Genomic DNA, 12,619 nt, shown 5'->3' with positions numbered 1-12,619 from the left:
AAAAGCTCTTGATTTAATGGTCAATCTGCGTTTCCACCCTCACCAACAAGTTTTATGTTGTGACCAAAAGAACAAGATGGCGGATACAAAAATGAGTTTCTTCCACAGGGTGTCCTTTAAAACTCATTCACTGCCTTTGACGGAAAAAGACGTCAAATGATGCAATGCATTTTTGCTGGGCTGGCAGTGAATGTGTTAAGAGATAGGTTGAGAACTGAGAAGTTCAGTCATATCTGGATAAGAGAAAGAAAATGGATGCATGGAAGCTTGCATGCCCTTTCAAGATGCTCTTAATATGATCAGACATGCTGTAGATGATCTGCAAAATGTATTGCGCCGGTAATAGAAATCAAATGTGCTGTCGTAGCTGTCCTTTGCTGCCCCCCGCTCCAGCCTGCATGCCAATCGGAAACTGTTAGTCAGATGAGGGGGAGCAACAATCCTTCACTGCCCTAATAAATCATTTATCGTGACTAAGCCTTGTTATTCATCCAACCATCAACCAGCTTGCCTTTCGAGTCTAATCTGGAGTTACGGCAATCACAACTAATATGGCGAGCCCGGTGATGCGGTTATCTGAACAGACGTTTTCAGCTGCCAGCATTTTTGAGCATGTGGAATTTTGCACATCCCTGTTGCAGAGCGCACAACACTTGGTGGATGGTGAATTATTTGTAGATAGAATCACAGTCCAATTGAATCCTGGAGGCCAACAGGAATCAAAACATGATATAGAACCGACTCATCCCAACATACAATACAGTATGAATGTTTTTAAAAACGGTATGTTCAAAACGTAATTGATTTCTGAGGAGACAAACCAATTAGCCTAAGACCTACAAAAAGTATTCTGTAGCCGTATGCTAAACCTAAAAGGAAGTCCGCCATTTTGAATTTATTTTGGGAATTGCACAAACCTCTTTGGCCCTTTGATAAAACTTTGCACACACAAGGCTTGTCAAAAACATTTTAGATGGTCCTTGTCCTATTTGACAGTACCCCAACGTGGCGAGGGCCCTTGATAGCTGCCCGCAGCTCTAGTTTTGTTTTGTTTGTTCAAACGGCGTCCTCCATCCATTTTCCTAGCCGCTTACTCTTACTTTTTTTGTTTTTTCAAAGACCAGCTCAGTGGTCTAGTGGTAGAGTGTCCACCCTGAGACTGGGAGGTTGTGGGTTCAATCCCCCGGCCGGGTCACACCAAAGAAAAAAAAAAGACCATGTATAGTGAGGAATTTTTTTTGTTTTTTATTTTTTTGTTATTTTTTCAAACGACCATGTATAGTATGGCGTTTTTTTTTGTTTTGTTTTTTTAAAAACGACCGAGTATACTAAGGCGTTTTTTTGGTTGTTTTTTTTCAAACGACTATGTATACTAAGGCATTTAAAAAAAAAAAAAAAAACACGACCATGTTTAATAAGGCATTTTTTTTTTTTTCAAACGACCATGTATAGTAAGGCGTTTTTTTAAAAAAAAAACGACCATGTATATATACTAAGGCGTTTTTTTTTTTTTTTAAACGACTAAGGCGGGTTTTTTTGTTTTTTTTTTCAAACGACCATGTATAGTAAGGCGTTTTTTTTTTTTTTTTAAATGACCATGTATACTAAGGCTTTTTTTTGTTTGTTTTTTTGTTTTTCAAACGACCATGTATAGTATGGCGTTTTGTTTTGTTTTTAAAAAACGACCATGTATACTAAGGCGTTTTTTTTTTTTTTTTTTTTTTTTTCAAACGACCATGTATAGTATGGCGCTTTTTTGAAGAAAAACGACCATGTATACTAAGGCGTTTTTTATTTTTTTTTGTTTGTTTTTTTGTTTGTTTGTTTTCAAACGACCATGTATAGTCAGGCGTTTTTTTTTTAAAAAAAAAACAACGACCATGTATACTAAGGCGTTTTTTCTGTTTTTTTTTTCTTTTTTTTTTTTTCAAACGACCATGTATAGTAAGGTGTTTTTTTTTTTAAAAAAACGACCATGTATACTAAGGTGTTGAAAAAAAAACAAACAAAAAAAAAAAAACGACCATGTATAATAAGGCATTTTGTTTTTTGTTTTTTTTTTAAACGACAATGTATACTAAGGCGTTTTTTTTTTGTTTTTTTTTTCAAACGACCATGTATAGTAAGGCGTTTTTTTTTTGTTTTTTTTTTGTTTTGTTTTTAAAAGGACCATGTATACTAAGGCGTTTTTTTTTTTTTGTTTGTTTGTTTTTTTTCAAACGACCATGTATAGTAAGGTGTTTTTAAAAAAAAAACGACCATGTATACTAAGGCGTTTTTTTTGTTTGTTTTGTTTTGTTTTTTTTCAAACGACCATGTATAGTAAGGCGTTTTTTTTTTTTTTAAAAACGACCATGTATACTAAGGCGTTTTTTTTTGTTTTTTGTTTTTTTTCAAATGACCATGTATAGTAAGGCGTTTTTTTTTTTAAAAAACGACCATGTATACTAAGGCGTTTTTTGTTTTGTTTTTTGTTTTGTTTTGTTTTTATTCAAACGACCATGTATAGTAAGGCGTTTTAAAAAAATAAAACGACCATGTATACTAAGGCGTTTTTTTTTTTTTTTTTTTTTTTGTTGTTGTTTTTTTCAAACGACCATGTATAGTATGGCGTTTTATTTTTTTTTAAAACGACCATGTATACTAAGGCGTTTTTTTTGTTTGTTTGTTTTTTTTTTGTTTTTTTTTTCAAACGACCATGTATTGTAAGGCGTTTTTTTTTAAAAACGACCATGTATACTAAGGCGTTTTGTTTATTTGTTTTTTTTTCAAACGACCATGTATAGTAAGGCGTTTTTTTTTTTTTTTTTTTTTTTTTTTTTTCTCTCAAACGACCATGTATAGTAAGGCGTTTTTTTTTTTAAAAAAAAACGACCCTGTATACTAAGGCGTTTTTTTTCTTTTTTTTTTTCTTTTTTTTTTCAAACGACAATGTATAGTATGGCGTTTTTTTTTAAATAAAACAACCACGTATACTAAGGCGTTTTTTTGTTTTGTTTTTTTTGTTGTTGTTTTTTTTTCAAACGACCATGTATAGTATGGCAGGGTTTTTTAAAAAAACGACCATGTATACTAAGGCGTTTTTTTTTTTTTTTGTTTTTTTTTTTTTCAAACGACCATGTATAGTAAGGCGTTTTTTTGTTTTGTTTTTTTTTTTAAACGACCATGTATAGTAAGGCCTTTTTTAAAAAATAAAACGACCATGTATACTAAGGCATTTTTTTTGTTGTTGTTGTTGTTTTTTTCAAACGACCATGTATAGTATGGCGTTTTTAAAAAAAAAAAAAAACGACCATGTATACTAAGGCGTTTATTTTTTTGTTTGTTTTTTTTTATTTGTTTTTTTTTTCAAACGACCATGTATAGTAAGGAGTTTTTTTTTAAAAAACGACCATGTATACTAAGGCGTTTTTTTTTTTGTTTTTTTTTTTTTTCAAACGACCATGTATAGTAAGGCGGTTTTTTTTTAAAAAAACGACCATGTATACTAAGGCGTTTTTTTTGTTTGTTTGTTTTTTGTTTTTTTTTATTCAAACGACCGTTTTTTAAAAAAAACGACCATGTATACTAAGGCGTTTTTTTTTTGTTTTGTTTTGGGGTTTTTTCAAACGACAATGTATAGTATGGCGTTTTTTTTAAAAATAAAACAACCATGTATACTAAGGCGTTTTTTTTTGTTTTGTTTTTTTTTTGTTTTTTTTCAAACGACCATGTATAGTAAGGTGTTTTTTTTTTAAAAACGACCATGTATACTAAGGCGTTTTTTTTTTTTGTTTGTTTTTTTTTAAAAAACCGACCATGTATAGTCAGGCGTTTTTTTGGTTCTTTTGCTTTTTCAAAGACCAGCTCAGTGGTCTAGTGGTAGAGTGTGCACCCTGAGACTTGAAGTTTGTGGGTTCAATCCCCTGGCCAGGTCACACCAAAGAAAAAAAAGACCATCTGTGTTTTTGGTTTTTTTTGTTTTTTTTAAAAAAAAAAACGCCTTAGTATACTAAGGCGTTTTTTTTTTTGTTTTGTTTTTTGTTTTGTTTTTTTTTTCAAACGACCATGTATAGTAAGGCGTTTTTTTTTAAAAACGACCATGTATATATACTAAGGCGGGGTTTTTTTTGTTTTTTGTTTTTGTTTTGTTTTGTTTTTTCAAACGACCATGTATAGTAAGGCGTTTTTTTAAAAAAACGACCATGTATAGTAAGGCGTTTTTTTTTATTTTTTTTATTTATTTTTTTTTTTCAAACGACCATGTATAGTAAGGCGTTTTTTTTTTTTAAAACGACCATGTATACTAAGGCGTTTTTTTTTGTTTTTTTTTTTTTCAAACGACCATGTATAGTCAGGCGGTTTTTTTTTAAAAAACGACCATGTATACTAAGGCGTTTTTTTTTTTTTTTTTTTTTTCACACGACCATGTATACTAAGGCGTTTTTTTTTTTTTTTGTTTTTTTTTCAAACGACCATGTATAGTAAGGCGTTTTTTGTTTGTTTGTTTTTTTTTGTTTTGTTTTGTTTTTCAAACGACCATGTATAGTAAGGCGTTTTTTAAAAAAAAAAACGACCATGTATAGTAAGGCGTTTTTTTCCCGACATAAAAACGACCATGTATAGTAAGGCTTTTTTTTCAGACAAAAAAACGACCATGTATAGTAAGGCTTTTTTTTCCGACAAAAAAACGACCATGTATAGTAAGGCTTTTTTTTCCGACAAAAAAACGACCATGTATAGTAAGGCTTTTTTTTTCCGACAAAAAAAACAACCATGTATAGTAAGGCTTTTTATTCCGACAAAAAAACGACCATGTATAGTAAGGCTTTTTTTCCGACAAAAAAACGGCCATGTATAGTAAGGCTTTTTTTTTCTGACAAAAAAACGACCATGTATAGTAAGGCTTTTTTTTTCCGACAAAAAACGACCATGTATAGTAAGGCTTTTTTTTCTGACAAAAAAACGACCATGTATAGTAAGGCTTTTTTTTCCGACAAAAAAACGACCATGTATAGTAAGGCTTTTTTTTTTCCGACAAAAAAACGACCATGTATAGTAAGGCTTTTTTTTCCGACAAAAAAACGACCATGTATTATAGTAAGGCGCTTTTTTTTCCGACAAAAAAACGACCATGTATAGTAAGGCTTTTTTTTTCCGACAAAAAAACGACCATGTATAGTAAGGCTTTTTTTTCCGACAAAAAAACGACCATGTATAGTAAGGCTTTTTTTTCCGACACAAAAACGACCATGTATAGTAAGGCTTTTTATTCCGACAAAAAAACGACCATGTATAGTAAGGCTTTTTTTTCCGACAAAAAAACGACCATGTATAGTAAGGCTTTTTTTTCTGACAAAAAAACGACCATGTATAGTAAGGCTTTTTTTTCCAACAAAAAAACGACCATGTATAGTAAGGCTTTTTTTTTTCCGACAAAAAAACGACCATTTATAGTAAGGCTTTTTTTTTTCCGACAAAAAAACGACCATGTATAGTAAGGCTTTTTTTTCCGACAAAAAAACGACCATGTATAGTAAGGCTTTTTTTTCCGACAAAAAAACGACCTTGTATAGTAAGGCTTTTTTTCCGAAAAAAAAAACGACCATGTATAGTAAGGCTTTTTTTTCCGACAAAAAAACGACCATGTATAGTCAGGCTTTTTTTTCCGACATAAAAACGACCATGTATAGTAAGGCTTTTTTTTCCGACACAAAAACGACCATGTATAGTAAGGCTTTTTTTCCTTCAAAAAAACGGCCATGTATAGTAAGGCTTTTTTTTCTGACAAAAAAACGACCATGTATAGTAAGGCTTTTTTTTTCCGACAAAAAACGACCATGTATAGTAAGGCTTTTTTTCTGACAAAAAAAAACGACCATGTATAGTAAGGCTTTTTTTTCCGACAAAAAAACGACCATGTATAGTAAGGCTTTTTTTTTTCCGACAAAAAAACGGCCATGTATAGTAAGGCTTTTTTTTCTGACAAAAAAACGACCATGTATAGTAAGGCTTTTTTTTTCCGACAAAAAACGACCATGTATAGTAAGGCTTTTTTTTTTCCGACAAAAAAACGGCCATGTATAGTAAGGCTTTTTTTTCTGACAAAAAAACGACCATGTATAGTAAGGCTTTTTTTTTCCGACAAAAAACGACCATGTATAGTAAGGCTTTTTTTTCTGACAAAAAAACGACCATGTATAGTAAGGCGCTTTTTTTTCCGACAAAAAAACGACCATGTATAGTAAGGCTTTTTTTTTCCGACAAAAAAACGACCATGTATAGTAAGGCTTTTTTTTCCGACAAAAAAACGACCATGTATAGTAAGGCTTTTTTTTCCGACAAAAAAACGACCATGTATAGTAAGGCTTTTTTTTCCGACACAAAAACGACCATGTATAGTAAGGCTTTTTTTTCCGACAAAAAAACGACCATGTATAGTAAGGCTTTTTTTTCCGACAAAAAAACGACCATGTATAGTAAGGCTTTTTTTTCCGACAAAAAAATGACCATGTATAGTAAGGCTTTTTTTTTTCGACAAAAAAACGACCATGTATAGTAAGGCTTTTTATTCCGACAAAAAAACGACCATGTATAGTAAGGCTTTTTTTTCCGACAAAAAAACGACCATGTATAGTAAGGCTTTTTTTTCCGACAAAAAAACAACCACGTATAGTAAGGCTTTTTATTCTGACAAAAAAACGACCATGGATAGTAAGGCTCTTTTTTTTCGACAAAAAAACGACCATGTATAGTAAGGCTTTTTTTTTCGACAAAAAAACGACCATGTATAGTAAGGCTTTTTTTTCCGACAAAAAAACGACCATGTATAGTAAGGCTTTTTTTTCCGACAAAAAAACGACCATGTATAGTAAGGCTTTTTTTTCCGACAAAAAAACGACCATGTATAGTAAGGCTTTTTTTTCCGACAAAAAAACGACCATATATAGTAAGGCTTTTTTTTCCGACAAAAAAACGACCTTGTATAGTAAGGCTTTTTTTCCGAAAAAAAAAAACGACCATGTATAGTAACGCTTTTTTTTCCGACAAAAAAACGACCATGTATAGTAAGGCTTTTCTTTCCGACATAAAAACGACCATGTATAGTAAGGCTTTTTTTTTGCAACAAAAAAACGACCATGTATAGTAAGGCTTTTTTTTCCGACAAAAAAACGACCATGTATAGTAAGGCTTTTTTTTTCGACAAAAAAACGACCATCTATAGTAAGGCTTTTTTTTCCGACAAAAAAACGACCATGTATAGTAAGGATTTTTTTTCCGACAAAAAAACGACCATGTATAGTAAGGCTTTTTTTTCCGACAAAAAAACGACCTTGTATAGTAAGGCTTTTTTTCCGAAAAAAAAACCGACCATGCATAGTAAGGCTTTTTTTTCCGACAAAAAAACGACCATGTATAGTAAGGCTTTTTTTTCCGACATAAAAACGACCATGTATAGTAAGGCTTTTTTTTCGACAAAAAAACGACCATCTATAGTAAGGCTTTTTTTTCCGACAAAAAAACGACCATGTATAGTAAGGCTTATTTTTCCGACAAAAAAACGACCATGTAGAGTAAGGCTTTTATTTCCGACAAAAAAAAACGACCATGTATAGTAAGGCTTTTTTTTTCCGACAAAAAAACGACCATGTATAGTAAGGCTTTTTTTTCCGACAAAAAAACGACCATGTATAGTAAGGCTTTTTTTTCTGACAAAAAAACGACCATGTATAGTAAGGCTTTTTTTTCCGACAAAAAACGACCATGTATAGTAAGGCTTTTTTTTCTGACAAAAAAACGACCATGTATAGTAAGGCTTTTTTTTCCGACAAAAAAACGACCATGTATAGTAAGGCTTTTTTTTTTTCCGACAAAAAAACGACCATGTATAGTAAGGCTTTTTTTTCCGACAAAAAAACGACCATGTATAGTAAGGCTTTTTTTTCCGACAAAAAAACGACCATGTATAGTAAGGCTTTTTTTTCCGACAAAAAAACGACCATGTATAGTAAGGCTTTTTTTTTCTGACAAAAAAACGACCATGTATAGTAAGGCTTTTTTTTTTTTTTTTTTTTTTTTTTTTTTTTTTTTTAAATTCCTAGTCATACTTACTAAACTCATTGCTCCTCTTTCCAGTAAACAGACTAACACCCCCTGTGGTTTAGTGGTAGAGTGTCTACACTCTGACACTGAGGTTATGGGTTCGATCCCAGGCTGAGTCAAACCAAACGACCTTGTATAGTAAGGATTTTTTTTCCGACAAAAAAACGACCATGTATAGTAAGGCTTTTTTTTCCGACAAAAAAACGACCATGTATAGTAAGGCTTTTTTTTCCGACAAAAAACGACCATGTATAGTAAGGCTTTTTTTTCTGACAAAAAAACGACCATGTATAGTAAGGCTTTTTTTTCCGATAAAAAAATGACCATGTATAGTCAGGCTTTTTTTTCCGACAAAAAAACGACCTTGTATAGTAAGGCTTTTTTTCCGAAAAAAAAAAAGACCATGTATAGTAAGGCTTTTTTTTCCAACATAAAAACGACCATGTATAGTAAGGCTTTTTTTTCCGACAAAAAAACGACCATGTATAGTAAGGCTTTTTTTTCCGACAAAAAAACGACCATGTATAGTAAGGCTTTTTTTTCCGACAAAAAACGACCATGTATAGTAAGGGTTTTTTTCCGACAAAAAAACGACCATGTATAGTAAGGCTTTTTTTTCCGACAAAAAAACGACCATGTATAGTAAGGCTTTTTTTTCTGACAAAAAAACGAGCATGTATAGTAAGGCTTTTTTTTCCGACAAAAAACGACCATGTATAGTAAGGCTTTTTTTTCTGACAAAAAAACGACCATGTATAGTAAGGCTTTTTTTTCCGACAAAAAAACGACCATGTATAGTAAGGCTTTTTTTTCTGACAAAAAAAAAGACCATGTATAGTAAGGCTTTTTTTTCGACAAAAAACGACCATGTATAGTAAGGCTTTTTTTTCTGACAAAAAAACGACCATGTATAGTAAGGCTTTTTTTTCCGATAAAAAAATGACCATGTATAGTCAGGCTTTTTTTTCCGACAACAAAACGACCTTGTATAGTAAGGCTTTTTTTCCGAAAAAAAAAAAGACCATGTATAGTAAGGCTTTTTTTTCCAACATAAAAACGACCATGTATAGTAAGGCTTTTTTTTCCGACAAAAAAACGACCATGTATAGTAAGGCTTTTTTTTCCGACAAAAAAACGACCATGTATAGTAAGGCTTTTTTTTCCGACAAAAAACGACCATGTATAGTAAGGGTTTTTTTCCGACAAAAAAACGACCATGTATAGTAAGGCTTTTTTTTCCGACAAAAAAACGACCATGTATAGTAAGGCTTTTTTTTCTGACAAAAAAACGAGCATGTATAGTAAGGCTTTTTTTTCCGACAAAAAACGACCATGTATAGTAAGGCTTTTTTTTCTGACAAAAAAACGACCATGTATAGTAAGGCTTTTTTTTTCGACAAAAAAACGACCATGTATAGTAAGGCTTTTTTTTTCCGACAAAAAAACGACCATGTATAGTAAGGCTTTTTTTTCCGACAAAAAAACGACCATGTATAGTAAGGCTTTTTTTTCCGACAAAAAAACGACCATGTATAGTAAGGCTTTTTTTTCCGACAAAAAAACGACCATGTATAGTAAGGCTTTTTTTTCTGACAAAAAAACGACCATGTATAGTAAGGCTTTTTTTTCCGACAAAAAACGACCATGTATAGTAAGGCTTTTTTTTCTGACAAAAAAACGACCATGTATAGTAAGGCTTTTTTTTCCGACAAAAAAATGACCATGTATAGTCAGGTTTTTTTTTTTTCCGACAAAAAAACGACCATGTATAGTAAGGCTTTTTATTCCGACAAAAAAACGACCATGTATAGTAAGGCTTTTTTTTCCCGACATAAAAACGACCATGTAGAGTAAGGCTTTTTTTCCGACAAAAAAACGACCATGTATAGTAAGGCTTTTTTTTCCGACAAAAAAACGACCATGTATCGTAAGGCTTTTTTTTCCGACAAAAAAACGACCATGTATAGTAAGGCTTTTTTTTCCGACAAAAAAACGACCATGTATAGTAAGGCTTTTTTTTTTCTGACAAAAAAAGACCATGTATAGTAAGGCTTTTTTTTTTTTTTTTTTTTTTTTTTTTTTTTTTTTTTTTTTTTTTAAATTCCTAGTCATACTTACTAAACTCATTGCTCCTCTTTCCAGTAAACAGACTATCAGCCCCGTAGTTTAGTGGTAGAGTGTCTACACTCTGACACTGAGGTTGTGGGTTCGATCCCAGGCTGAGTCAAACCAATCGACCTTGTATAGTAAGGCTTTTTTTTCCGACAAAAAAACGACCATGTATAGTAAGGCTTTTTTTTTCCGACAAAAAAACGACCATGTATAGTAAGGCTTTTTTTTCCGACAAAAAAACGACCATGTATAGTAAGGCTTTTTTTTTCGACAAAAAAACGACCATGTATAGTAAGGCTTTTTTTTCCGACAAAAAAACGACCTTGTATAGTAAGGCTTTTTTTCCGAAAAAAAAACGACCATGTATAGTAAGGCTTTTTTTTCCGACAAAAAAACGACCATGTATAGTAAGGCTTTTCTTTCCGACATAAAAACGACCATGTATAGTAAGGCTTTTTTTTTCGACAAAAAAACGACCATCTATAGTAAGGCTTTTTTTTCAGACAAAAAAACGACCATGTATAGTAAGGCTTTTTTTTCCGACAAAAAAACGACCATGTATAGTAAGGCTTTTTTTTCCGACAAAAAAACGACCATGTATAGTAAGGCTTTTTTTTCCGACAAAAAAACGACCATGTATAGTAAGGCTTTTTTTTCTGACAAAAAAACGACCATGTATAGTAAGGCTTTTTTTTCCGACAAAAAAACGACCATGTATAGTAAGGCTTTTTTTTCTGACAAAAAAACGACCATGTATAGTAAGGCTTTTTTTTCCGACAAAAAAACGACCATGTATAGTAAGGCTTTTTTTTTTCCGACAAAAAAACGACCATGTATAGTAAGGCTTTTTTTTCCGACAAAAAAACGACCATGTATTATAGTAAGGCGCTTTTTTTTCCGACAAAAAAACGACCATGTATAGTAAGGCTTTTTTTTTCCGACAAAAAAACGACCATGTATAGTAAGGCTTTTTTTTCCGACAAAAAAACGACCATGTATAGTAAGGCTTTTTTTTCCGACACAAAAACGACCATGTATAGTAAGGCTTTTTATTCCGACAAAAAAACGACCATGTATAGTAAGGCTTTTTTTTCCGACAAAAAAACGACCATGTATAGTAAGGCTTTTTTTTCTGACAAAAAAACGACCATGTATAGTAAGGCTTTTTTTTCCGACAAAAAAACGACCATGTATAGTAAGGCTTTTTTTTTTCCGACAAAAAAACGACCATTTATAGTAAGGCTTTTTTTTTTCCGACAAAAAAACGACCATGTATAGTAAGGCTTTTTTTTCCGACAAAAAAACGACCTTGTATAGTAAGGCTTTTTTTCCGAAAAAAAAACGACCATGTATAGTAAGGCTTTTTTTTCCGACAAAAAAACGACCATGTATAGTCAGGCTTTTTTTTCCGACATAAAAACGACCATGTATAGTAAGGCTTTTTTTTCCGACACAAAAACGACCATGTATAGTAAGGCTTTTTTTCCTTCAAAAAAACGGCCATGTATAGTAAGGCTTTTTTTTCTGACAAAAAAACGACCATGTATAGTAAGGCTTTTTTTTTCCGACAAAAAACGACCATGTATAGTAAGGCTTTTTTTCTGACAAAAAAAAACGACCATGTATAGTAAGGCTTTTTTTTCCGACAAAAAAACGACCATGTATAGTAAGGCTTTTTTTTCTGACAAAAAAACGGCCATGTATAGTAAGGCTTTTTTTTCCGACAAAAAAACGACCATGTATAGTAAGGCTTTTTTTTTTCCGACAAAAAAACGACCATTTATAGTAAGGCTTTTTTTTTTCCGACAAAAAAACGGCCATGTATAGTAAGGCTTTTTTTTCTGACAAAAAAACGACCATGTATAGTAAGGCTTTTTTTTTCCGACAAAAAACGACCATGTATAGTAAGGCTTTTTTTTCTGACAAAAAAACGACCATGTATAGTAAGGCGCTTTTTTTTCCGACAAAAAAACGACCATGTATAGTAAGGCTTTTTTTTTCCGACAAAAAAACGACCATGTATAGTAAGGCTTTTTTTTCCGACAAAAAAACGACCATGTATAGTAAGGCTTTTTTTTCCGACAAAAAAACGACCATGTATAGTAAGGCTTTTTTTTCCGACAAAAAAACGGCCATGTATAGTAAGGCTTTTTTTTCCGACAAAAAAACGACCATGTATAGTAAGGCTTTTTTTTCCGACAAAAAAACGACCATGTATAGTAAGGCTTTTTTTTCCGACAAAAAAATGACCATGTATAGTAAGGCTTTTTTTTTTCGACAAAAAAACGACCATGTATAGTAAGGCTTTTTATTCCGACAAAAAAACGACCATGTATAGTAAGGCTTTTTTTTCCGACAAAAAAACGACCATGTATAGTAAGGCTTTTTTTTCCGACAAAAAAACAACCACGTATAGTAAGGCTTT

This window comes from Festucalex cinctus, chromosome 18 (genome assembly GCF_051991245.1).
Source record: "Festucalex cinctus isolate MCC-2025b chromosome 18, RoL_Fcin_1.0, whole genome shotgun sequence".
Taxonomy (NCBI): Eukaryota; Metazoa; Chordata; class Actinopteri; order Syngnathiformes; family Syngnathidae; genus Festucalex; species Festucalex cinctus.
This window is presented reverse-complemented; position numbering follows the sequence as displayed.